Source organism: Xiphophorus hellerii, chromosome 12 (genome assembly GCF_003331165.1).
Source record: "Xiphophorus hellerii strain 12219 chromosome 12, Xiphophorus_hellerii-4.1, whole genome shotgun sequence".
NCBI classification, from domain to species: Eukaryota; Metazoa; Chordata; class Actinopteri; order Cyprinodontiformes; family Poeciliidae; genus Xiphophorus; species Xiphophorus hellerii.
The window spans coordinates 31742952-31769740 of record NC_045683.1 but is presented as its reverse complement, the minus strand read 5'-3'; the positions used below and the strand labels follow the sequence as shown (position 1 = coordinate 31769740).

Below are 26789 nucleotides of genomic sequence, written 5' to 3'. Positions count from 1 at the left end.
GAACCAACATAACATAACTACTCCAATATGCTGCAACCATGAGCGACGCAACTGTAGGATTATGTCTTCACTACTGTGATCATATCTACCTTATGGAATACCAAATCTACCCAATGGTATAAGATTGATTGACTTGATTTGATTTGATTTGTATGTTGCTGCAAGAAACTAATTCCACAGTTCTCCATGATTAAAGACACTCTGGATGAAAATCAGTAATCTACGTGTTTTTGTGGGAGACATGGGATTACCAGTTCTTATTAATACTCAGCATCATGACCTCATTTTGGATTTTTGGCTAAGCCTTTGATATTATGTGCCTGAAAAGCCTTTCACAATTTCATGTCAGGATCATTTAATAGAAAGTATAGATAGGAGATAATTGATCAAGTTGACCAAAAGTATTTTTCTTCTAGATAACAGAATTTGTCATGTTGTATCAACTGATTTTCCAGTTCCTTTCTTGTTTTAGCTACCCGTTTACAGGTGAGTAAAGATGGGGGTCATCTTTTCTCCTACCCAGTCATTAAATAAATGAATGCAGCTGTGATGCATATAGATGAGCGTTCTGTCGGCCAATCCATGACGGTTAATGCTCTAATAAAGATGATCAGTTCGCAGGATTGTTAAGTATATCTGGCCCCCACCTTCCAGTAGTGTTTCAAACTCCGCCCACTTAGGCAAACAGTCAATGGAGAAGCGCTTTGCTTTCAATGGTCTGAGCTGTAACCAATCGCTGTATGCCCTGATTTTCCCCCACCACCACCGGCTCTCAGGCCTTTAGCCAATCGCAGCAGACCTCCATCCACACATGACTTTGTGCTGCTGTCTGTCAACTCCCTCATATATAGTGCATGCAAGAAAATGTGGAGCAGTTCAATAACTTGTGCTATAGCCAGACTTTTGTGAGTACAAGTCTATGTGTGTGCGGGCGTGTGTGTAGGGGGGGAGGATGTGGAAATGCATCCGCTTGTTTATTTATGTAGATGAACAGAAGGAATGACAATCAGGGAGGGAGAGGCAGACGGAGAGAGAGAAAGAAAGGTTTGGAAGAGAGTTGTATTTGCAAACTGCTGGCTGACTTCCCACTGGAGCCGTGAGAGATCAGAACGAGAGGCTGCGTGTCAGAAGAGAGAGAGAGTGCGTATGTGTGTGTTCGCACATCTGAGAGGAGAAACGCAGAGAGACAGACAGAGAGAGGGAGAAAGGGGAGGGAGGAAGGGAGAGGAACCCGTTCAACCCATTTCAGCGGCAACTTTTCAGCCCGTCTTACATGAGGTCTCTCCCTGAATATGGACACTTTTCGCTCCCGTCTCCTCAGCCATCCCGTCGCCACGGTTCCCCGATGCCGAACTTTGGCCACACTTTAGGTATGTATGCCAGCTGTTTTGCCTCTAGACTTTTATTTCCCTGTTTGAAGGCTCATAAGGCACCTCTGTATCACTTCTTTATTTTCGACAGCAGCATTTGCACAAAAAAGAAAAATAATCGAAATCTAACTGCAGATGACTAAAGTTGTTTTAATCCTTGCAAATGTTGTCCAATGAGAAAAAAATATTCACTTTTATTTGTGGCAGGAATTTTTAGCTGATCTTGAAGTGTGTGTGTGTGTGTGGGGTTACGAGAGAGTTGGTGTTCAGTACAATGTGTAAGAACTGAAGAAAAGGACCCTTTTGGAAAGGACACGAGTGAAGAGACAGATTCTGTATGCTGCTCAAAGTGAAAAGTGTGTGATTGCGAGTTTTGGTTTTTTTTTCTTTTTTTGCTCTGTGGGAATGCGGAGCTGCGGTCGCCGGTAGCGATGTGTGACTGGAGAGGAACTGAGCCAGACAGTAGACAAAAGCAAGCAGGGCCGACCAGACGGGGCAGGTCAGCCATTAGGGGCTGCAGCGAAGGGACAGGTCAGCCAGCTGCTGCCCCACTCTGTGAGCAGAGTGCAGGGTGTGGGGTGGGGAGGATAGGGGGTGGGGGGGCAAGAGCCTTTAACTTTGGGGCACAGGATTGGAGTTGCCACTGGAATTTGGGGGGCGACCACGCTTTGCTTCATGAGATTCATGAGAACTCCCAGCATGCATGGGAGCTCCCTCTGTACACTCAACCCCAGCACCCCCTCCTCCTAAAAAAACAAAAAGAAAAGAAAAAAAAAACAGTTTAATAAGAAGAGCCCCTTCACTAAGTGCTGATGTCTGTGTCAGATTTTTTAATACATGGACATACAGTAAATAGTTTATAGTTTAAAGGGATTCATCAAATCCAGAGTCCCTACTTGTAAGAATTCAGGTGTCATGAAGAAACGGCACCAAAGGAAGCCTGAACGTAGGAGGGGGTTAAAAATAGACGGTGACAAAAGAGGAAGAATAGGAGAAACAGACATTTTCACAGAGCTTGTCATTTTCTATTCCCCTTTTTCACCAGTTTCCCCCCACTGGTCACTGGGTTTGGAATATATTCTGACAGGAAGTGCTAGCAAACAAAATCTTTTTTTTTTCTATTCTGCTTTTCTCCAAAGCTCTTAATCCAGTAGGAGACAAAAAAAGCTGAGAGCATTTGGGAATAACAACTGACAAAAACATGTCTGTGGATCCCAGATGTACACAATGGCTGCTGCTGCTTTAGAGGAAAAACATCATGCTTTACAGCAGCCTAACTTCCGATAACAACCTGGGAGGATAACTTAGTCGATAACTAATCATGAATAAAGAGCAGATCATCAACTTCAGCTGTAGGAAGTCAAAGAGGAAAAACAACAACAACGTCCTCGGGCTCTAGAAGAAAGGGAAAAAAAAGTGTATTGCACCTCTGATGCTGAATCTTTCTGAAATGCCAGTACATGTAGAGACTTGTTACTGAAAGGAAGGTTTCAAGCCCTCGCCACCGGCGCTGGCTTCTTCCTGAAGTCAGACACTCCGTAGCTCCAGTTAACAGAGCCTGTAGATGCAACAACAGTCCACAGACAGCAGAGGGTATGCCAGTGTTTAGTCTTTAAATGAGGCAGAAAACACAATGTTCTCATGAAGAGATTGCTCAATGACAACAGAAGAAAACAAAACAAAACAAAAAAAACAGGTAGTCAAAGTCCTTTGCTGACCGGACGATAAAGTTTGGACCCTGCAGAGGCAACTCTGGGGTGTTCAGCATGTAACTCTGTCTACAGCATTTTAAGGGCCAGTGTGAATTTGAGAAATCCACTATCACTTGCTGATCAGCTGTTGAGTTCAGAGCAGGAACTCTGTGACCCGGACGGCGCCTGCATGAACTCTCCTTTGGTCCCCTGGCTTTGGAGGAGTGGGTGAGCTCCTCTGCTCCTCTGGCTGCCCTCACAGAGCCGTGTGCTATACCTGGATTTGAATAGAAACCAGACAGTGATGCCTCCTTTGCTTAGCCACCTCCTGTCCATCTCCCCTCCTCCTTCAGTCACCACTCTTGAGCGGGACAATGAGGATTTGTTGGTGCTCAGTCGTGAGCCTGCTGACACAAAGCGTGGAGCCTCCTGGTCCCCAGCCCGGAGTGGAGTGGGCCTATAAGCACAGGCGTGCAGGACACTGGCGGGAGGGAAGCTGGAGGGTGTGTGTGTGTGTGTGTGCGTGTGCGCAGGCGTGTGTGTGTGTAGGGTAGGGTAGTTTTGAGGGGTGGGATTAGTCAACCAGAGCTCTGAGTTGGGGGATGGGGTCCTAAAATGAACAGGAAATTACAGCCTTTGATCAGGCAGCAGCAGATTCAGTCTGAACTTCTCCAACTCTTCTCACGCTCATGACTATGCTTAAAAAAAATCTAATCTGTGGAGAAAAAGACATCAACAGCCTAATCTGTCACTTCCTGTCGGCTTCCGAGTCATTGTTAAATCAGTACCCAGGTGCAAAGCAAACACAAAAGTTAACTAGTGGTGTTTCGCTGCCCCCTCCCAAGCCGTTCCCATCTTCCCTCCCCTCCATCATGGAAATCCTATTAAGTTCCCTGTCCATTTGACCCACATTTTTCATCCACTGAAAAAAAATAAAAATAATAATAATAATTAAAAATAAAAATAAAAAGTCACAGCTCTGTCAGTTTGTAACTTCAGAAACACCACAGAACATGGGATTTATTTTTAGCTGTGCTCATAAATATTTCATAACCCACCAAGGCATAGAGAACGGTGGAAAATCTATTGTCACATTAAGAGTAACAGTGATGGACTGAAGGGCGATATTGAATTTGTTTTACACTCAGCAGATTGAACTGAACTTGGGCCGGGTCAGAATGTTTGAGGAGCCTCAAAGGACACCCAGTACTCCTGAATTCTGAACCTTTCCGGTGGCTTGTCCAGAGATTCCCGGGAGCTCCTGGTCCGTGTTTGTACCCAAGAGTGAGAGGAGCGACGGTAATGTGTGTTCAGTGAATATCAGGGTCGATTAGAGAGTCCCGTCTGGTCGGGCTGCAGGAGATTAGACAGGCGGAGCAGATACAGGCCGCGGGCTGGTCGTCTGGCGTTCTGACCCACATTGCTCTGATGTGCACGTCACTTCCCATTACGGTGACAATTGGTTGCCACATCAGCTGAGTACGTTGTGATCCTCATATCCTCCCCCTGGGCAAGGCCCCTCTTTCCGCAACCTGACTCTGTCATGCGCGTACTGACGGTCCAAGTGCCAGGCCACGGGGAGTGTTGAGGAATCACAGCATCATCCAGCCCCCGGGAAGACATCTGAGCAGAACCCCAGCAATGTACCTTCTGAGCTTCCTGATTTCTCATGAAATTATTGGGACATAAAGACCTAGCTCCTAAAAACCAATAGATTTACCAGACTCCAACAGATAAGTCACTTAGTTTTCACCTAAATGTTCCTCCAGGACCTTTCAGCTGGCATTAACCCTAGTTTGCTTTTGACATCACTTACCAACCATTCTCTTGAACAACCTTTTACATATTTATCTCAGCAGGCAGCTGAAAAACAGTTAACCGCAAGACTAACTGCCTTTAGACTTGCGCTCCCAATGTGACATTTCAACAAGCACTTTGGCCATAAAATGCACAGCTTCAGCCAGCCCACCTTCCGCAGGCACGCCTATACAGTTAGCTTGCATGGAAGAGGTGAGAAGCTGGTGGCAGATACGCAGCTGGCTGACTGAGAGAAGTCTGTCTGTTTGCGGGCTGCCCGAAAGATAATTGGCAGCTCCAGAGTGAAAAGTGGGCTCAGCAGCAGATAAGGGCTCCATGGAAAGCTCCATAATCAGCATGGATTAGCAAATGATAAATCACCGGTTCACACAAGTGTGGCGCTGTCACAGCTGGGAGAGCCGTAGAGAGAGGTAGGAAGGAGATATGAGAAAGAAAATATGAGGGAGAGTGGGACTGAAGAGCAGGGAAGATTTTGATGTCTTTTTTTTGCTATAATTCAAGAGCAAAACATAATAATACTATCCAGCAGGTCAGCAGCAGAGGCAGGCTGGGAGTGAGGGGTGAGGGAGGGTGGAAGTGGGAAAAATTAAAAGCTGTGCCAACATTTCAGCTAATACAATCTTCTGCCTGTCAGATTATGTTCTTTAATCCAGAAAGGTTTTACGCCTCTTAGAAATGTGAAAGGAGACATGAATTCAGCAGAGATTTTCCTCTGCTGGTGGGTGTGTGTGTGTGTGTGTATGTGTGTGTAGGATGGGGTGGTTAATTCTCTAGAGCAGCTCTCTAAAGCACTGTCCTCAACAACTCTGCCGCACAGAGGATCAGCCGATCTAAACCGCTGCGCTGTTAAATTCTGTGATTATACTGCGATGCTGAAAACTCCCAGGTCTTTAAAATATTCTGTGTTTTCTTCTTAGCGCCATTAGCTACGTTTAGCCTTGTGTACATATTACACATGCATCAGGTCAGCAGAGTGCAGACTAGAAGCAATGCCCTCCCACACTGGTCTGGGATGGATGGGACAGGAGTATGTCATTTCTGTCTTTATAAAAATGATCATGTCTGGTGGGAAGCAACGTAGCTGAAGAAGATGACAGCTTCTTGTCGTCTGGCTGGTATTAGCAAAGTGCTAACAACAACAGCATTCTAATAAATTGGACATAAAAAAGCAAGCAAATAAGGTATCATTTGGAACCTTTTGTCGTGTCTTAGCTGCATGCATCCCTGAGTGTGTGTGTCTGGGGGTGTCAGAGGACATTTGAAACATGGCTCCGCCATGCAAACAGCTGCAGGAAGCTTCAACGTAATGTTCTGCTGTGCTTTTTTTGTCTCACCCTCCACCATTGACTCCGCCATTGTGCTTTAACCTTTATTTTGGTTGGTGCAGTTTGTAGCAGGCTGTAGGGCAGCACAGAGTAAAGGTTGATCAGTATCCAGGTCATTCTCACTTTCTCACCTCACTGCTTCAGCTGATAACAGAAATATAAAATCCTAGTTAGCGCCTGTGATGTTGGCCCCAATTCTCACTGCTGTTTGGAAATATCTCAGTCTGAGCCTACTTTGCATTGATTGCAGGATGGGAGGGTGCAATCACGGCCTAGAGAATGCCGAGTAAAAAACGGAAACAGATCCCAATGGCCATCATTGACTCTGCATCAATTAGACGGAATAAACAAAGACAAAAAGAATCTTGTTCCAAGTAGCTGCGATACAAGATTAATGTGTTTCTGATCTACAATATTTACTCTATCAGAAAGGAAACAAGTTGTGATCTGTCAAACTAGTCTGAGGGGTACAAGCTCTGTGGCTAGAAGTGGGACCTGGGGAAAAAAAGACTGCTTGAGATAAAAAAGCAGCAGCAGGTGCCAGAGAAACGTCACGCTTAAATCCAGGAGACAACCACAAAGGGCCTCCTCATCATGCTTTGATTGGGATCCTTTAAACTGCTTGAAACAAAGCCTGGGTTACATATTCATCAGCCAGAGCACTCTGGAATGAACCAACAGAGTTTTGTAGAAAAGAAGAGTAAAACATACCCTGCAGTTCTCTCATGCTTGCCGATGGAGTGGATAAGTCAACCGGTGTCAGAATGATGCGAAGTGATCAAGCAAGTCAAGGTTGGGTTTAAAGGTGCAGAGCACAGAGGGAAGAGGATAAGGAAAAAACCCAGCTGACACAAAGACACATCAACCAAGGCAGTAGAGAGTGAAGGTACTAACAGCCATAAGGAATGGAAGAGTAGGGAAAACCTGGGATGCTGGCAGAAGATATTCAATAAGAATAGCAAGGGGTTAATGTTGAGACGGGAGCTGGCAGTAGAGATGGGGGACAGCCCCCAGTGACCATGCAGAGACAAGTGGGAGTAGATGGTTGGATGGATGGATAAGGTTAACTATTATTAGTGATAAAAAGTCATAATATATTTTTCTTGATTTTGTACACCAACATATGAAAGCATTACTTTTAGCTATTGTTAAAATGACCAGAAGTACATTTGATGGAGGTGTTACTATCACTTTCAGTACTATTACATAAAGAGCCATATTGGATTTTAAGGTCGAGGTTGGTGAGAAGCGTTCAACTTTTCAGTGCCAAATTTTCACTTGGGTGGGAGTTCCAGATTTTTGTGGGTTATATTTACTTTGCCAATAATTTTTTACAAAGAATGTCCAGTGATATGACACCTAGATAAGTCATACATCGTCGCATATATAAAACATAATGCCAGTGAATGCTAACTATTGGGTTCTAGAATCTTGTCACCCTGTGCTACTTTAGTCACTTCTAAACATGTCAAGAATCAAAGGAAATATAGTAGTGTGACAGCTGAGTGTGATGGAATGTGACCAAGCTGAACCACTAAATCTCATTATTAACTTCTTAATTCAAGCAGATATTAAACCGTGCGATGCAACTCAAAGCCCATTTTGCAAATGACACAGCATTTAAGGCATATTTGCTAAATCTGATTGAGCTTTCCTGTGAAGAGGATCACCCATGGCATGAGTGATTGTAGCAATTTAATCTCAGAGCACACTTCCATTAGGGGATGCCTCACTGCACCAATAGACTGTACAACAAAGTAAGGAGAAAGGATGGGACGGGGAGACCGTGTAAGTGCATATGTTGGCAGCAGCCCAGCTGGAGTATTTTTGAACCGGCATCCGAGCTATGCTGGGAGGCTCGGGTGGACCACGGACACACTTGAGAGCATAATATTTGGGTTATCAGCGGAAATGAGCAGGCATCAGGCAAGTTGTGGATATCCAGTAGCAGGAACCGAAAACGTGCATTTCCTCACATCTACTCTCAGGTGCAAAACAAAAACTGAAAGAAATAAACAGACCCATAAAAGTTTGGCTTTGTAGGAGCCTGCTGAGATTCTTTCCATTTCAGCCTTATTTATGTTTTATTTGAGGTTTTAGCAACTCTGACTAATCCAGAGTTCAACCAAAGGAAAATGCAACACAATGCAAAAGGATGAGCCCGTTACTGGTACAGAAATACATCAAGACTGATTGTTAAACTCATAAATATCACCAATATCACCAAAGTAACACATTTTCTTCAGCTGTGTGGAGAGAAGATATGTGGGAATTTTTCGTGATATGAAAGAGTAAAACAAGCAAAAAAGTACAACATTCTGTCCAATAAACACATGAAAAATACTATTAAAGTACTATTAGTGGATGTTGGTTAAGTCTAAATATTAAAATATTGAATATGATGAGATAATATCACAAGTAGTGATATTTGTGATATCACTACAGTGATAGAAATCCTTTTTTCATATATGTTTTAAACAAAAGCAATAAAATGATACATTGCTATCATTTTGTGTACGACAAAATGTAATATATATACTCCAGAAAGACAATGAGAAACTCATTCTTTGTCGTTTTCTCAGACATCTTCTATACATCTTCATATTTTACTTAGAATTATGCTGGTCTCGATTTTTACACGGCTCAATCTGACCAAAAGACCATTCATATCGCATTGGAGGGCTTTTTTTCAGTTTGGAGTCTTTGTACCAATATTCTGAAATTCAAGCAACCCCAAATAAATGTACTGTAAGGATTGGAACAAATGTTTCTAACTGCGGCGCATCTGTGTTGTACTTGCTTAGCTTCAGGCAGTAGAGTCGTGGCTACAGAGCAGCCAAATATGCAAGGCAATACGACAGAGAGTACATAGTGTGCTTCTCATTGTCCAACCCCTGGAATGTGCTGACGACGCAGGGTTCATGCTGGTTCAGTCACACTGTTGCTGCCACTACCGCTCGCCTCAGGCCCGTCAGACTCCCATGCTGGCCCAGCTATTTTTTGCACATTACACTTTTGAAAGTTTGTCAGTTATGCAAAGTTTCTGGGGACTGAGCCAGCGCTGGTATTATCGGGAAAGTTCGACATGGAGGCACAACCACGCCTCTCGCAAATGAATGAGTCAGTGTGCACACTGCCATGCATTTCCCACAAGTTCTTCCCCAAGTGCAGAGAGGGGCGGAAGTTTAGTCAGTAAAAATAAAAGGAGAGGGAGAGATTTGAGAATGAAAAACAGCCTCTCTGTGTGTCTCTGGCAAACAGCCAAGAGCTACACATGCCAAGGAGGGAATCCACTGAAGCTGAAACCAGCAAAGAAAAAAAAAACAATTACGAAACTATTCTCACCTAGCCTGTGTGGAAAAAGACACAGGGAAGAGGGGAACTCCTCATCTACGGGGTAAACTACCATCAGAAGTAGGAAATAATTTGACCAAACAGCTTTAACTATTTTTCCAGTAAATGGAAAAATATACTTGATCATTATTATATACTTTGTTGCAATAAAAAATAAATCTTTCACTAAGATCACCTTTTTATTTTGGGCCTTTGCATGGATGACCCACCCATAAACACATGGATCCATAATTCATGGAATGCAGGAAAGTGATAAATGTTGCAGTTCTATACAGCGAGTGGCAATAATGAAGTCTTCTCCATGGTCAGTGAACTGTGTCAAAGTGGGAGAGAGTGAACTGTGCCCCTCGTCTTAAAGTGATCATTTATTATGCAGAAAGCAGAACAGCAGGGGTTCTTTCTGGAAGCCTGTCAACTATAGGGAACTTGCGGCAAATCATCCCCTTCCTATTCTCAGACTTTTTTTTTTTTCCCAAATCTGGCAGAAGTGAAGTGAGCAACATGACAACAATCCGCATCCTGTTCTTCAGCACCTCCAAAAACAGGTTTCAGTATCTGAGGATGAAGAGCAAACGAGCTGAGCTCTTCCAAATCCCTGTGTCGGTGTTGAGGGGAGCCGGCAGAACAGAGACAGAAAAGGAGACAGACAGACAGGGAGTGCATTAATAAAACATGACTGGATGATTTTCCAACCTCAAAGAGGCGAAGACAGGAAGCCGCGCTCCCAGAGCAGCAGCTGAGGTTCAGCGCAGGGTAAAGGGAACAGTAATCTCTAACTAGCTCCACACTGCAGCACACTTGTTTAAGCTGTGGGGCACGGCGCCGTCTTCTGATCACACGTGTACAGAGTTGTCTCTTTTCATGAGTCTGTCTTGGTCTCACTTCCTTCCAATTATGCCCCTTTCTGCTTCTTTGTGTTTTCCGCTGCAGGCTGAAGCAACCTGAGTTTTCTCTGCAGTTTTGCAGGAGATGATGATGGCATTCACCATGTAAAGCAACTCAAGCCTTTGCATCATCACCTCTCCTTGCGGTGTCATTTGAGCCTTTGCAGCAACGAGGCTGGCAACACGTCCTGGCATGGAACCACTCCGCATATGCCAAGAGTGCAGTTCAAGAGTGCACAGGCAGACAAAAAGAGTGGTAACACACATTTACCTGTCTTCACGTGTGTTTTTCCTAGCTTTTGTCCAACAATGTGACAGCTGAGGAGAAAACTACAAGACGCATCAGAACTGCTTTGTAGGAATCTGACCTGCAGGCATAGAACTACGTGAATGTTTAAGCCCCTATGATTTTCACAATGTGGAAAACATAGACAGAATCACTGAATTTAATAAACAAAATGGAATCCACAATAAAAATTAGTTGATATTAACATGAAAGCAACATCAAAACACTGATGGTCAGTAATTCATTGGAAATTCCTCTGAAACACAGAAGAAAAAAATAATCTCATATATACATATATATATATATATATATATATATATATATATATATATATATATCTCGACACACAGAGAGAGAGAGATTAGTGTTTTGAAGCCCATTTAAACTCTAAGGCACTTTTACAGGGGAGATTTTTCTTTATGTTAAAAACCAGATTTTTAGTTTTGCAAATAATGTTTGATTTCTTAAAAAAAAGAAAACATGAGGAGGAAACACTAACACTTGTTGAACCACAGTGATCCATTTCATTTGTCATACAGAATAATAGGAAATGTTGACCTTTAGCTGTAAATTTGTTATTTTTTCCCCATTCGCACCATAATTCCATACTCTGGTTAAAATTTAATTCATAAAAACTAAAATGGAAAAAGTAGAATTTGGGAAAAAATTATACAGAATTTGGAAAATAACAGATTTCATAGTGTCATATTTTGAATGGTACCAAAGAGGCCAGAAACAGACAAGAGTTTATGTGTTTTTCCACTTGTTTCACTCAATAGCAGAAGCAAAAAAGTTAAAACAACTTAAACTAAAATTAGCTCTTATTTGTATTATGTTGGGTTTTTTTCACCAAGTTACCAAAGAACTACCCATGAGTCAAACAAAGCTACTTTAGTGCCCACAGGGAACATTCAACGCTGTCGGTGAGTTTGTGCTCTAAGGAAAACCATCGACCGTTGACTGTACCTTGAGGGACACCTCGGCACATCGGATCCTCCATCGGATCTTCCGCTCAGAAACTATGACCTGCGCTCCACATCCAACCTGTGGCCACCAGAGCTGCTCAATATCTAAGGCTGCAATAAACATTCATTGCTGTCGGTGGGTTTGCACCAGAATAACTCACTGATCAATGAATGCAGACTGCGGTTCAAACACCCTGTTGATAACGCTCACCAAAAGGTAAAGTGCGAAACAGGTTAAAAATAAAAATGGGAAGCTCATATGAGCTTCATGAGTAGCCAAATATAAGGATCTTGGTTGCAAGTACTGAAGGAGAAACAATGCTGCTATGCTAAGTTACTGAGTTCAAACCCACTGAGCTAAACATTAAAACCAGCAGCTAGAACCTAGTGGTTTGTAAAGATGGTTATTGACTGAGCATGGATGGAGTACATATAAAATATCCTCAGCTGAAATAACTGCTCAAATTAAGTTATTTTGATAGACTGTCATGCATTATCAAACAAAATTCTTGTCATTTTCTCTGTCAATCTGCCACAGATGCAGCTCACCATCAGTGTGTGAATGTGTGTATGAAGCACTCTGGAGTTTTTGGACCTGATAAAGAGCAATACCCTGCCGGCCATTTACAAACAGGCAGGTAAATCTTGTAGTTTCAAGTACTGAAAAACAAAGCGTCAATAAAAAGTAAGATATGTGATGCTTCTTTGAAATCCAAGGGGGGGACAGATCTACTATGTGTGACTGGAGACGGCCTCTAGGGCGTCTCATTTAAAGGAATATAACGCAAAGGATAACAGAAGTCTAGAATTTAACTGAAAGTGTAATTTTTTAAAATCATGTTCACAACAGAAAGCAGGTCAAGTATGTTGTGTAGCATTATAGGGAGTAAAAAAAAGAAATCAGTCATCTTGTATTAATGGCCAAAAACCTCCCAGTACGGTTCACTTCATCTATTGACATTATACAAGTTGATCAGATGAGAGAGAGCAACGTGTGTTTTCAGAATATGAAGCTGGGATCAAAAGGGTGTGGCTTCAACTGACAGATTTCACCTGAGCAATATGCATTAGCCTTGGGAGAAATAAATCTATTTTCCAATACATCAGGATGTAGATGAGAATGATTGTTGAATCAATAAATGTCCAAGCTTAATTATTTATTCATTATTGTAGTAAACTGACATTACAGGAAGCTAATGAACTCATCTGAATGCTGAAAACAGATGTGTATTGTCTCATCACACTTTAATGTCAAATTTTATGACAGAAATATTGAGTATATAGACCTTGCCAGTGCTGTACTTATCTCTCCTTACAGATGAGCAATGTTAGTTCCCAGGTACATCTCTTTTCCCATGCCAAAATAAAATAAAATTCCTTCTCTTTTCTGCAGCTGTTTAACACTTAAACATGTCAGGAAAAGTAAAAGCTGAAATCAATCTAGTACAACAACATCTGAACAAGATGGGAAAATATTGCTAAAAAAATCTTTCCAGACAGTAAAAAAAAAAGGCAGAAAAACTCATTTGATCAAATCTTCTATAACTGATTTTCATCATCACAGTTCTGATCTAGAATTTCCCTAGGAACAGAAACTGAAGATATTTCCTTTACACAACTGTTGTACCAGTCAGAATATTATAAAGGAACTCCTCCCACTCAGAGTGGTTACAGTAAAGACAAAGTTGCTGAACGATTCCTCTCACGTGTTTTATGTTATGGTCCGGCAAAAGGTTTGAATTTAAATAAAAATAAAAACGTTATTAAACAAATTTGTTATTATTAATTACACTATATTATTAAATAAGCACCTTATGAAGCAAGTAAACACACCACATGAAAAGGTCTCTGTCCTCCTGTATTTTCATTTTCTATAGACAGAAGATCAACACGTTTAGAATATAGCAACATTTAGGTATGTAAATTTATATGATGCCTGAAAATATTTCCATAGTTAATGTGTTAAAATGAAAAATAAATCAGAGTAAAAAACAATGTTTGGAAGTGTGTGTGTTTAGTTTGAGGCTACCTTCCAAAGCACAGTTTCACTTCATGAGGCAGCACATGTGGTAATCTGCTAAGGCAAATGTTTTGACATTAAAACACAGAGATTTAATCGTTAATCAAGTTGAAAAGCAGAAAGCGGCAACAATTGTTGTACCAAAGACTTCGTGGATAGCGGTCACTACAGTGGACAGCTATCTAAAAGCCTTTTTCTTGTGGATTTGGATGTTATAAATGCACATAGACCACTGAAGAGGACTCTAGTGCATCAGGCAATACACTGCCAACTACTGTCCATCAACTGCAAGTGCAAGAAATTTTTCATTAAATCCAATATGGCGGACAGATGGAGCAGTATCAGACTCATGAACTCAGGAATATCCAGTCTCTCCTTTTATCGTAGAAAATTCTTGCAGGTAAAAAAAAATTGGTGACATCAAGTAATGTCACCATTACTTGAAATAATAACTTTATATTTGGAGAAAAGTACAACGATTCCTGTCCACTAAAGTGGACATCATGCGCAGATCCTAGATCCGAGATCTTATACCAGGCTCCTCTGTTTGCACTCAACCACTTAACCAGACATTGAAGTGTCAGACAACTCATGTGACTCTATTGTCTTTCTCCCCATCTCATCAGAACAATGTCTATTGTGTCTGTACCACAGAATGCTCAGTTGTGCACTCATCTAAGTAATGAAGGGTTTGTGCGCTACATGCCTGCCATAATCTTCTGTATACGACTACAGTCAAAGATTTGCCGGGAGTAGTCTGATCACATGCTGCACTGGTGTTTTTATTCACAAGATGATGGTGTTGGCATTTTAAAACCACTTCTGACCACAGTGATTACTTATTTAAGTGCTGTAAAATAAGGAATAGTTTCCAGACGGATGAAACTGTAGTAACTTGCCCTGAAAAACTTTGTTAACTAACTAATGCATAGATGCAGACAGCTGGTAAAAGGTACGTACACGTCTTCCTTTCCTTTCAGCTTTTCCCTGTAGGGGTCACCACAGCGAGTCATCTGTCTCCATCTAGCCCTATCTTCCACATCTTCTTCCTTGAGGAAGACCAAAGAGCAGATTTGTGCCTGGCAGTTCTACCCTCAGCATTTGTCTACCACTATACTCACTATCCTTCCTCTGTACACGTCCTAACCATCTCAGTCTGGCTTCTCTGACTGAGATGGTCATCATGTCAGACTTCAACACATCTGTCACGTTGAGGTACATACACCAATTATGAACCTCAATTCTAACAAATTAGACTTCACCAGTTCTCAGCTAGAACCTACACTGCCTGGCCAAAAAAAAAGTCGCCACCTGGATTTAACTAAGCAAATAGGTACAAGCCTCCTATTGGATAAGTACTGCATAGGCGATTATCTTTCAGCTGGCAACAAGTTATTTAACCCCAGCTGATGCAATGAGTAACTCCTCATTTCTTAAACAACCATGGCAAAAGATACATCCTGTGGTCGTGGAAAAGACGTTAGTCTGTTTAAGAAGGGTCAAATCATTGGCATGCATCAAGCAGAGAAAACATCTAAGGAGATTGCAGAAACTACTAGAATTGGGTTAAGAACTGTCCAACGCATCATTAAAAACTGGAAGGATGGTGGGGAACCATCGTCTTCCAGGAAGAAATGTGGTCGGAAAAAAATCCTGAATGATCGTGATCGGCGATTACTTAAACGTTTGGTCAAATCAAATCGAAGAAAAACAACAGCAGAATTCAGGAGTATGTTTAATTGTGAACGCAAAAGCATTTCCACACGCACAATGCGAAGGGAACTCAAGGGGTTGGGATTGAACAGCTGTGTAGCCGTAAGAAAACCTCTAATCAGTAAGGCTAACCAGAAAAAAAGGCTTCAGTTTGCTAGGGAGCATAAAGATTGGACTCTGGAGGAATGGAAGAGGGTCATGTGGTCTGATGAGTCCAGATTTACCCTGTTCCAGAGTGATGGGCGCATCAGGGTAAGAAGAGAGGCAGGTGAAGTGATGCACCCATCATGCCTAGTGCCTACTGTACAAGCCTGTGGGGGCAGTGCTATGATCTGGGGTTGCTGCAGTTGGTCAGGTCTAGGTTCAGCAACATTGTGTGCCCAAAGAATGAGGTCAGCTGACTACCTGAATATACTGAATGACCAGGTTATTCCATCAATGGATTTCGTCTTCCCAAATGGAACGGGCATATTCCAAGATGACAATGCCAGGATTCATCGGGCTCACATTGTGAAAGAGTGGTTCAGGGAGCATGAGACATCTTTTTCACACATGGATTGACCACCACAGAGTCCAGACCTTAACCCCATTGAGAATCTTTGGGATGTGCTGGAGAAGGCTTTGCACAGTGGTCAGACTCTCCCATCATCAATACAAGATCTTGGTGAAAGATTAATGCAACACTGGATGGAAATAAATCTTGTGACACCGCAGAAGCTTATTGAAACAATGCCACAGCGAATGCGGGCTGTAATCAAATCTAAAGGTGGTCCAACAAAATATTAGAGAGTGTGACCATTTTTTGGTGGCGACTTTTTTTTTGGCCAGGCAGTGTAGCTATATGTTCTGAACTCTGTCACCGTGCTTGTCCCTGAACCATTTGAGTTTGTCAAGACTACACTTAGAAAAACTGAGTAGTGGTGTCATACTTTTTCAGCAAAAAGAAACATTCTCCTCACAACGCATCCAGACAAGACGTCCTAAGTTTTTTCAGTATGTTCATACACATATGCAGACAAAATGTCTGTAGATCTTTTTTCACCTTTTTCCTGAAAAATGTAAGGTGTGTGATCAGAATGAAATCCCTGGAATACTGGAACCTACAGTTCCTGTAAAATGTATTTACCCCCTTGAATGTTTTACCTTTTTATTCACTAAATATTGAATATTTACAGCATTTTTATAAGGACTGAAGGTAATAGTTAGTTGACTGTGCTTTAAAATGACACTATGTGACTGGAAAATACACAATATCACCCTGTTTAACAAATGTATCTGCTTTAATGTTACAATATTATCCAGAAAACAAATTTTCTCTCAGATTCTTTTATCATTTACCACATGAATCAAATTTGATATATTAACAATTTAGACCAGACTTTATGACATGATTTTTATCAAGTATGGGTAGTGTAACAATGTGGATTAGAAAGTGCCACAGAAAGCTTTGGGATTAAGGACGAGACGTTTCAACACCAAGTGTTGAATAAAAAGGCAGTTTGGATTTTTTAACTGTGCAACAAGGCTTTTCAATATGTTGCTGTCCTCACTAAAGGAAACAACATAATCAGTCATTTTACCCAGTGGCTCTAGCTCCTTGTCAGCTGTGGCTGAGCAGGCAAACATTCAGCAGGATGACTGCACTCTTCATTATTGTTTGGTCTGTTTAACTGGCTACCAGCTTGTCAGATTTAGCCAACCAGTTTCCAAGAGTCTGGTTCTGCTTGACAAGAAAGCCAAGAAAATATAGTAATACAAAGTTTACTGCCTGGAGCAGTTAGAGGACCATCTGCTTTACTGGACTGACTGTGTGTTTAACTCCAGGTAAGAGAGCAGAAGCTGTTGCCTTGAGGGTGAACTGGTTTTATTAGGTTGTAATTTTGGCATAACTGGTTTACAGCCAAGCTAAAATTATTCTTTGTCTGTTTCAATGATCTCAAACTCATCAACAGTTACATATATAATTACTAGCTGTACACCTATAAAATAGCAATAGCAACTCTCAAAGGCAAGTTAAATAATTGAATAAAATAATAAGTATATCTCAATAAGTATAAAAATATAGTAGAAACACAGAACAACTGGGATGCTAAAGAAAAATAAATAAATAATAAATAAGCATTTTTATGACCAGTAATAATTCATCAAAACATGCCCCAGTCTTTTTTCAGTCTGTTTTCATTTGAATGTTTTCAGGGATGAAAACATCTGAAACATGTTTCAGATGTTCAGATGTTCACAGCTGATTCAATATCAGCTGTGATATTGAATCAGCTGTGATTCAAACAGTCAAAATCACAGCTGAGTTACCATCAGATTTAAAAACAAAACACCAGATAAGCATGGAATTAAATGCTGATTAACTATATTTCATCTCAATTCCTCCTCCATAGCAAAAGAGTGATGAAGCACCCTAGTTTATGTATCTAAACTAGGGCTGAACAATATTAAGAATACCTATTTAAAATATTATTGACAGACATCCAGATGACAACATTGCTTACAATTGTCTTTTTCCCTCTTATTATAATATCTTCTTCATGAGCTTCTCAGCAACTAAAATCTACATCAAATGTCTTCATGATGGCCAGCTGGAGACCATCCAATTTTTCAAATATGTCACAAATATGCAAAGCATGAATGCATGGCCCTTTAATGAGACTGCCAAATACTGCAGTCAAGCAGGCCTTGCGTCAGTGGTTCCCAAAGTGTGGTTTGCGCCCCCTAGGGGGGTCGCAGTGCCATTGCAAGGGGGATGGGGGGAAGCAGTATGGATAAATGAAAAAAAAAAAAGTTACACAAAAGTGTTTCACTGTAAAGATGGCTTGTAGTGTGTTTTGTTGCAACCTGACGTGAAATAAACTTCAGTGGAGTTTGAAAGCACAATATGTGTAAAGGTTTATGTCTGGTTGAACGATGTGTGTGCCCAGTTGATTTTCTTTTTCTTTTTTTTGGGGGGGGGGGGGATTTTATTGTAATCCATATGGGGGCCCAGAAAATCTTTGGGAACCACTGGGGGGACACAGAAGAAAATCTTTTGGAACCACTGACTTACGTCATCATTGCACTATTACCGGTACACAGAGCGCAGCTGCAAAAAAAAATATCCAATTCAAGACTCTCTTTCCTTTATTTAACCAGGAAAAACCCCACTGAGATTTAGATCTCGTTTCCAAGAGGAACTGCAATATTATACAGTTCTACATGGAATCAGACGCCAGATCTTCAGATCAGCATGACCATGTTCTAAGCCTCAGATATTTTTACTGAGCTCTACCACCTCGATTATTACTATTATGTCAATCCTGACTATTTAAAATAATATACTCATCTACTGGATTTAAGGAACAGTAAATTTATGAATTTGAAAATTATGACACAAAATCTTCATCTATATTACATGGAGTCCAATTCACCTGATGTCTGTGTTACAAAGAACAAAATAAAACTACATTCAAATATTTTCTGAGTTGGGTAGGTCAGTTTGAGGTAGTGTGTGTATCAAGTCTTTAAATCAAAGTTGTGCCAAGTTGTGCTCAGGACAGGTTGCAAATTTGTTTGGAGAAGAGTTTTGGTCTAAATGTTCTGTTATTAGGCGTTTTGTTCTAGATCTATGAAAAACAGTGGATAGTGGGAAGGAATCATGACTGTTATTTTTGCCAAATTCTTGCCTACCTTCACATCTAACTCATTTTCTACAGAGTGAAGCTTTACTTTATTAGCTGGCAGAGCAGAACGGGGCCTCAGCGCTGTTAGTAGCCTAAAGCAGCTTCCCACCATGAACCAGATGTTAAATTCCACATCTCCACTCTGATTTTCAGTCACACGTTACAGGCCTGTGCTGTGTGAGCTGATTTGGTAATGTTGCCTGTTCTCTTTATTCAGAATCTGTTTCATGTCCATGTGTGAAACAAGCTTGAAAAAACAACATTAAGAACAGCTTCTTATTCAGATCCTTCCAATGTTCTCAAATAATGCTTCAGAAATCTTTGTCAATGATTTTAAGAAATAAAAATATGCTTTGTGAGCTGATTTGTTTTGTTCAGTTAGTGATATTGTACTTTAAATCCACTCTCTGTATTCATTTTTATCCATTTTCATTGTTTTAAACACGTCCTTCCCTTTCTCCTGAGACAGGAGAAGAGTACCAATTACAATCATGATTCAGTAGGCCAGTGGAGAAGAGACTGCCATATTGGAACAATGTGACTGGAACTGACCAAGTGAGACATTTTAAACACACCTCCAGGAATTTCCCTGAGCAGACACTGGGTGCATTTCACTTATTTAGTTAGAGCTGGCATTTACATTGTCTGAGGAGACAACAAGACACATCTTAGTTTATAGTTGCTCTAATAAAACTCACGTTATTTCTTGATTTCGTGTAATTGTGTGAGAGGGAGGTAGTTTAGACATCAATATCTGATGGAATAAACCAAAAAATATTCTGGAAATAAATTCTTTTGATATCCTCTTTAACATCTCAGCAGGCTACAAAATTGACTTCTTCATCAGCAACATTTCTATTTCTGGTATTTGCACACAGCTGACTTTGAATCAGGAAAACAAGAAGGAGCTGCCCTGTGAAAACACAAAATCTCACCAAGTAATTTTAGTGCAAATATCTTAGTAAACTTGAAATAAGACAAAGCTAACTTACAAGTAACATTTCAGTAAGATATAGCGATTTGTTTTAAGTCGATTCTTTACAATAGATTAAAAAGTACAAGTTCCACTGGCAGATTTTGCTTATAACAAGACATTTTTGACATGTTGTAAGTGAAATCTGACAAAAGGTACAAGTACCTTTTCATCAATATAACTGACTTAAAACAAGCTCATATTTCTTATAAGTTAGTTTAGTCTCATTTCAAGCATACTAAGGCATTTGCACTAGAAACTAGACAAAAAGTAATTGGATAGATCTTGCGTTTTTGCAGTGTGTGAATGAAAGAGTATCTGCAGAGATCCTTGTGTAGCGGGCGGATGTGGCTCTCTGCACAAAGTGTATTAGGACCACACAAAACTCAGTTTGTTTATCCCTGTGGAGTTGAGCTTTGTCATCACACACACTGAAGATATAGGCACTGACACTGGGAACAGTGTGACCCACTTCTGCCTGACCTGGAAACACTCCGCAGGCTGACCCCGAGTCTAACGCCAACGCGAGTTGAATCAAGCGAGGGGGGGGCGGAGATGGGACTGTGAATCACATCAAGGCTAATCATGAATTATTAAAGGTTAAAATGATAAGAAAGCACAGAGGTCAGCAGCAGCAGCTCCCAAATTACACGGCAGCATTCACACCAAATTCAGAGGCATAAAAGTCTGAGAGGATCACAGGAGGAGAAAAGGAAAGTCAAAAAATGAAAAGAATTGGTTGTATATTTTCATTAGCCATCCATTTGACAGTTATTCGGTTATCTTAACATAACAGTACAAATCGCATTAAAAAAACTAAATCCAAAAAAAAGAATTAAGAGAAGTGCTGATGTGCAGCATTGTTGAGTGTTCAGAGGCGACGGGAGTAGAGAAATGAGAACCTGGTAGTCTATGGATGACTTTTGGATGCCACCATAAGAACCTGGCCCAGTTATGTGAGGACAAAGGAAAGGCATGTGCTGGGCTCAGGCCAAGTACTTCCATATGGGTGCTGAGTTCACTGGGTCCAGGTGGCATGTGGCAGGAAACGCTACACTGTCTGTCAGCAGGGATTTGCTGCCACCCGATGGTCGCAGGGATGTAGTGCATCAGGGACAGTGAATACAATCACCTCATGAATTTAAAATTAACTAGAAATTAACAAGAAAGGGGAGGAAGTGTTTAAAACAAAAAAAATGAATAAAAATATAGACTTTTCATAAAATATAATAGCTACTTCTAAAATGGATCAGGCGTCCATGCAGATATTAGGACTGACTAAGTATTTTGCGTTTGCTTATGAAAATGGTTTGAAGTAGTATTGAACACAGTGGAAACAGGATGCAGAGATCCAGGGAGTGATACAAACTAGAGTCCAAGCTGGTAATGATTAACCATGGAGAGGTGCAGTCACCAAAGTACCATGACAACCTCACTCTCTACCAGGTGCTAGACTGGGGTCAAGCAGCATGTGAAAGGGGGAGGAGCCACAGAGGCAAAATACTTCAGGATGCAAGTCACAAAACAGCCATTTAGAGCAGAGACCCTCCTTATATGGGAAGCAGCATCTGTTAGATCAGCTTTAGCTGTGGAACATAGAGAAGCAACCTTTGAGAAAGAAACAAAGAGAGTTTTTGACCATCAGCAGAACATGTGTTGGTATGCTTAAAAATGATTGAGTTAAGAAAAAATAATGAAATTAAATCAATATCTTTGACTTCTAAATGTTAGTGTAAAAACTATGTATTTATTTATGAAGGACAGAACTCAGAAGAATAGGAATTTAAAAATAAATTTAAACATAAGCAGAAATATTTCCAGCTTTAAATAGCTTGCAAAATAAAAGACTTCCTTCTTCCACAATTATTTATTTAAAGCTTGAAAAGGTTTGGCAACAAAAAAGCGCAAGTGTTTTCTTGCTTCTGATCAATCTTAAAATCTTTCTTTAAAAGAAGTGGCAATCAGGGCTTGAAACTACAAGTAAAACATTTATCTATGAAAGACATCGATTTGGAAAACCTGAACTAATTAAAATAATTAGTAAAAATGAATGATAAATGTTTGGGATGTTAAATGATGCCAAAATGAACCCCAAGTAGAAGATGACATGGCATCAGCTTTAAGCAAAATGAGCCAAGAGCCAGTATTTAACCAACAGTCATCTGAAGCCAACTACAAGTTGTCTCTGAACATGTTGATGTCTAAGCTGACATGAGTATTACATCTACAGGCGTAGTGTTGAAAACAGCTGTTGCCAGTTCAGCTATTTGGCCCCTGACCTGGGTGTTTGGGCACTGAATGGAGGCTTGTGAATTCCCACCCTGTTAGAAGCATTTACAAGCCCAAAGAGCCTCGCCTCAGCCCCCCTTGACCTCAACATCACCCTTGCCCAGAGCTTGCACCGAGGCATCCTGGGAGCATAAAAGGGCCAAAAGAGAGAAAGAGAGCAGTCCTGGCAGCAAGCCTACCTTGTCAAGTTTACAACCCAATCAGGCACTGCCTCATAAATTTCCACCTCATCCTCCTACAAGCTAACAATGCTGTCCATTCAGTGAGTGCTGCTTTAATAGCTCCTCTCCAGCTTCCTTCCACTGCCTAGAAACAAGCCTGCTCTCCTCCTCCTCTTACCTCAAAGGTTTAGAAAGGGATGAGCAGAAAGCGAACATCCAAGCAGAGCAACACACAATCAGGTTAGTGAGGAGTCACGGCAAGGTCAGCTGTTTCTCAACTGTGTCTGACCTCTGACCTTCTCTACAGTGCCACCTGGTGCTGGAATGACACTCAGAGGAATCTAAAGTGAACTTCACGTGAACCTGGACCTTAACATTGGACCACTGCCTCACCCCGGCCCCTCCAGTGCAGATTTCCTTTAAAGCAAAGGACCACTGGCTTTACGATTTTCCCCACTTCTCGCCATTTTATTAACAGACATTGCCTGCTTACATCACAAACACTTAAGTGCTGACTCAAACTAGTTGCTATGATTCCAGGCACTTCCTGTCGTTGCTTTCGTTCAGTTCATTTCAGCTGATGGATTCTGGATTCACAGCAACTGTTAATGCTGTAGTTTTAAAGAAGCAAAACACAGCTCTGTCCAAGAGAACCTGGTACTCCTGAGCTCATACTCCCCTCTTGTGGACATAAGGAGAAAATATATATATATATATTAAACTCTGCTTTGTCACTAGAGGGAGCTCTTTCTTTAATAGTTTTTATCAGCAGTCACTGAAGTCATCATAAAGTCATCACAAGTCTGACCAATGGAAAGGGACTAATAATTTTTTTAATCAGTACTGAATACTGCAATGTGTAATGTAATCAATAGATATAGTAAAAATTCTCCATTAACTCCCTTATTGTTTAGTAGATCTGAGTATAGTGATGGACTCAGACCTGACCCTTCAGTCACGTAGAGACAGTACAAAGTTGGCCTTCTATCACCTGAAAAACATTTCCAGGATTAAAGAACTAATGTCACAGTGAGATTTAGAGAAACTCGTACATGTGTTTATCTTTAGACGGTTTGATAACTGCAACAGTGTCTCTACAGGTCTGCCTGAAAAAAAAAAAGAAAAGAAAAAAATCAATCTTCCAGCTGCTTCTGGCGTCCTGGATCAGAACGCCAGAAGCAAAATCCAGCGTTTTGGATTTTGTTCTTCCACCAGGCAGATGGAGCACATCACCCAGTTCCAAAGTCCTTCTACTGGATTCCTGGAGCTCAGAGAGTAGATTTGAAAATACTGGTGATAGTTTATAATTACTGAACAGCTGAGCACCACAATACATTAAAGTTCTGCTGTTGTTGTATCAACCTTCCAGATGCTCCCCAGAAATAGAACAAAACACGGAGAAGAAACATTCAGCTTCTATGCACCACAAATCTGGAACAAACTTCTAGAAAACTGAGAAATAGCTGAAATCCTGAGCTTCTTTAAATCTAGACTGAAAATCCACCTTATTAGAGCTGCATAATAAATGAAACATTTTTCACATCTTGATGTGTAACAACAGCACTTGACAAAATGTAATGTTTACTGGTTTTCTCACTTGATGACTGTGTGGCATCTTCTATGACTTCGTATTTTAGTGTTTTTAACATGTAAAGTACTTTGAACTGCCTTGTTGCTGAAATGTGCTATACAAATAAACTTGATTGATTGATCAAAAACAGGAAGTTAAATATTTACTTCAGGGAGGCAGAGTGTTTGAACTCACCCATGCTGTCGCTGGGTTCTGTCTCCAGGGGATGGTCACCATAAAAACCTGGTGGGAAGGAACACAGAGGCAGAGGAACTGTTAGATATTACACTCATGGTTTGCTTTTAATGTTAAAAACTGGAGAGTGGCTCTGGGAAGTGCTTCATGCTGCAGCAATCTGTGATGTTTGGCAAATAGGCTCTGCAGGAGAAAACATGGAATTGGGTCAAACAGTTGGTGAATGTGGCGATGTCACAGTGACCCGAGTGTTTTTGGCTTTACAGAACACAGAGTAATGCAGCACTGCCCCACCTGCACCTGTTGCTGTCCAATATCTACACTTTCTCATGGCATACAAAGCAGAAATTCAGCTGGAAATATTTCATGTTGCTTTTCAAACTGCAGACCAAGGCATGAAAACTTAAGAGATTAAGAAACTACACTTAATTTACATTTTTATAGGGATGCACTAATATGAGAATACGGACAGGTATCAATATCCAACATCAATATCGCTGTTATGGCCACAAAAAAATTAAAACAAAATCAGCCACATTGCTAACTTCTCCACTGCTTTCTCTGCTTCCTACAATTCTTTACATCATCACCATCACTACCCAATGACAAAACAAATACCACATATGTCAAACGTCATTCCCCAATCCATAAAGAAACAGCAACAATATGGAAATAAATATTAGCTATTAATACCGTCCCAGTGTTTTGTTTTTAATCGGACTGATAACGATATGTTAAATAAATGAAGTGAACTCTACTTCTGGCATGGTTAATAAACACTCCTGAACTTTAAAAAGCTTAAAATCATTTGCAGTGCAGCTCAAAAACCCAGAAATCCCCCTCCAAATCAGTCTGAGATCCCAAAGATTCCACAGACCAAAGGCCAGAGGGGATCTAGTTCCTCCAGCGTGTTCTGGGTCTGCCTTGGAGTTTTAGTATAACATGACCATCCCACTTATATCTGGAATTTCAATCTTTCATTCTTTATGAATATTTCTTACATAGAACAAGGATAAAAGAACGTTAAATCAGGAGCTTAGCATTCAACCTCTAGGCATGATGCTAGGGCTTTATGAAATCTGTTTAATTATTTCCCAAATTCCACGTTTTTCATGTTAACCATATTTATTAACCTAAGAACTATGTAATTATTGTGTGCATGAAAAGAAAACAAATCAATAGGTGAAGGTCAGTATACATGTTTCACAAATACAACAGACAGCTGTGGTTCAACAGAGCATTAGCTTTACAAAGTGTTAAAATGGTTCTTCCTAATATTTGTAAGAACTCAATAATTAGGAGCAATACTAAAAATCTTAACATAAGAAAGTCTTCCTTTTAAATATGCTTTACAGCTGATCTGAATACCTAAATATTTATCACATAAAAAACCTGCAAAGCTTGACTGTTGGTGTTTTGGAGTTGCTTTCATGTTCCTGCAGCTGCACACCCCACTGTTTATTTTTTAGTCATAGTTACCGTTTGTTTTAATATTTCTTGTCTCCTTCTAATTTTATCAAATTTTGTTTTGTATCTTTTAATTTTTACGTTATTTGTTTCCACCTTAGATTTTAGTCAGTCATAGTGATATGGTGATAGTTTTCTCAGATTGCTAAAGGGCTAATAATTTGCTAATTTATCATCATCACCATATCAATGTAAACAGTAAGTGTTTGGATTCCAAAAAATTACCTGATTATCCAACTACAACGCATTCAGGCTCTCTATGACAAATACATTTTGAACTTGTTTACTGGAGCAGTATGAAAACTTTCAGATGACAGAAGAGGTGGTGATGCCGCCATTAGGTGGTCAAGTCATTATGAAACTACAAGTAAGATGGTTCAATGTCATAACGGAAGATGTTGGCCAAAAATAACTCATTAAATCCTTATTGTTGTTGTCAATATCTATAGTCTGTGTCTTAAGGCAATTCACAGTACATAATAAAAACATTGTTTTTAGAAATTCTCTGAATAATAGTTTTAAATAACATCACCAAACAGATTGTGTTCATTATGTTGCCGTTCTAGTCCAAAGTGTTGTCTCATCATGAGTTGGACATTTGACCTCTTACTGCTGTGGAAAATGCTTCCTACCTTACAGAACCCTGCTTGGTGTCACTAATCGTTATATTCTACTGGGCTGCACACAAATTATGAACCTAACCTACACTTGACTTGACATAGAATAATTGTTTTTTGTGTTGCATTTGTATTGAGCCTTTGCATTGATGTTCAACAGAAACACTGTCCACCTCACTATCCATTCATTCACGTCAGGTAATGTGGTTATTATTTTTGCTGTTTTTAGGGAATAGTGTGATGAGTCCTTACTGCAGACCACCTCACAGACTGTTAGACCAAAAATTTATCTCACGACGCAAACTGCTGCATCATTTTTAGCCATAAAATGAAATCAAGCTGGATAATTGGACTAATCGATATAATAAATAATGGACCAATCAACCAATGGACCACACTGTCTGATATTAATGCACAGCCTGA

At 40.5% G+C, this 26789-nt stretch overlaps 1 long non-coding RNA gene across 1 annotated transcript; it reads left to right on the top strand.

Moving 5' to 3' along the window:
- The first annotated feature begins 891 nt into the window (after positions 1 to 891).
- On the top strand, positions 892 to 13688 carry LOC116730265 (uncharacterized). Its single transcript, XR_004341289.1, has 3 exons — positions 892 to 1370; positions 10489 to 10698; positions 12232 to 13688. It is a non-coding gene; the product is annotated as an uncharacterized LOC116730265 (long non-coding RNA).
- The last annotated feature ends 13101 nt before the right edge of the window (positions 13689 to 26789 follow it).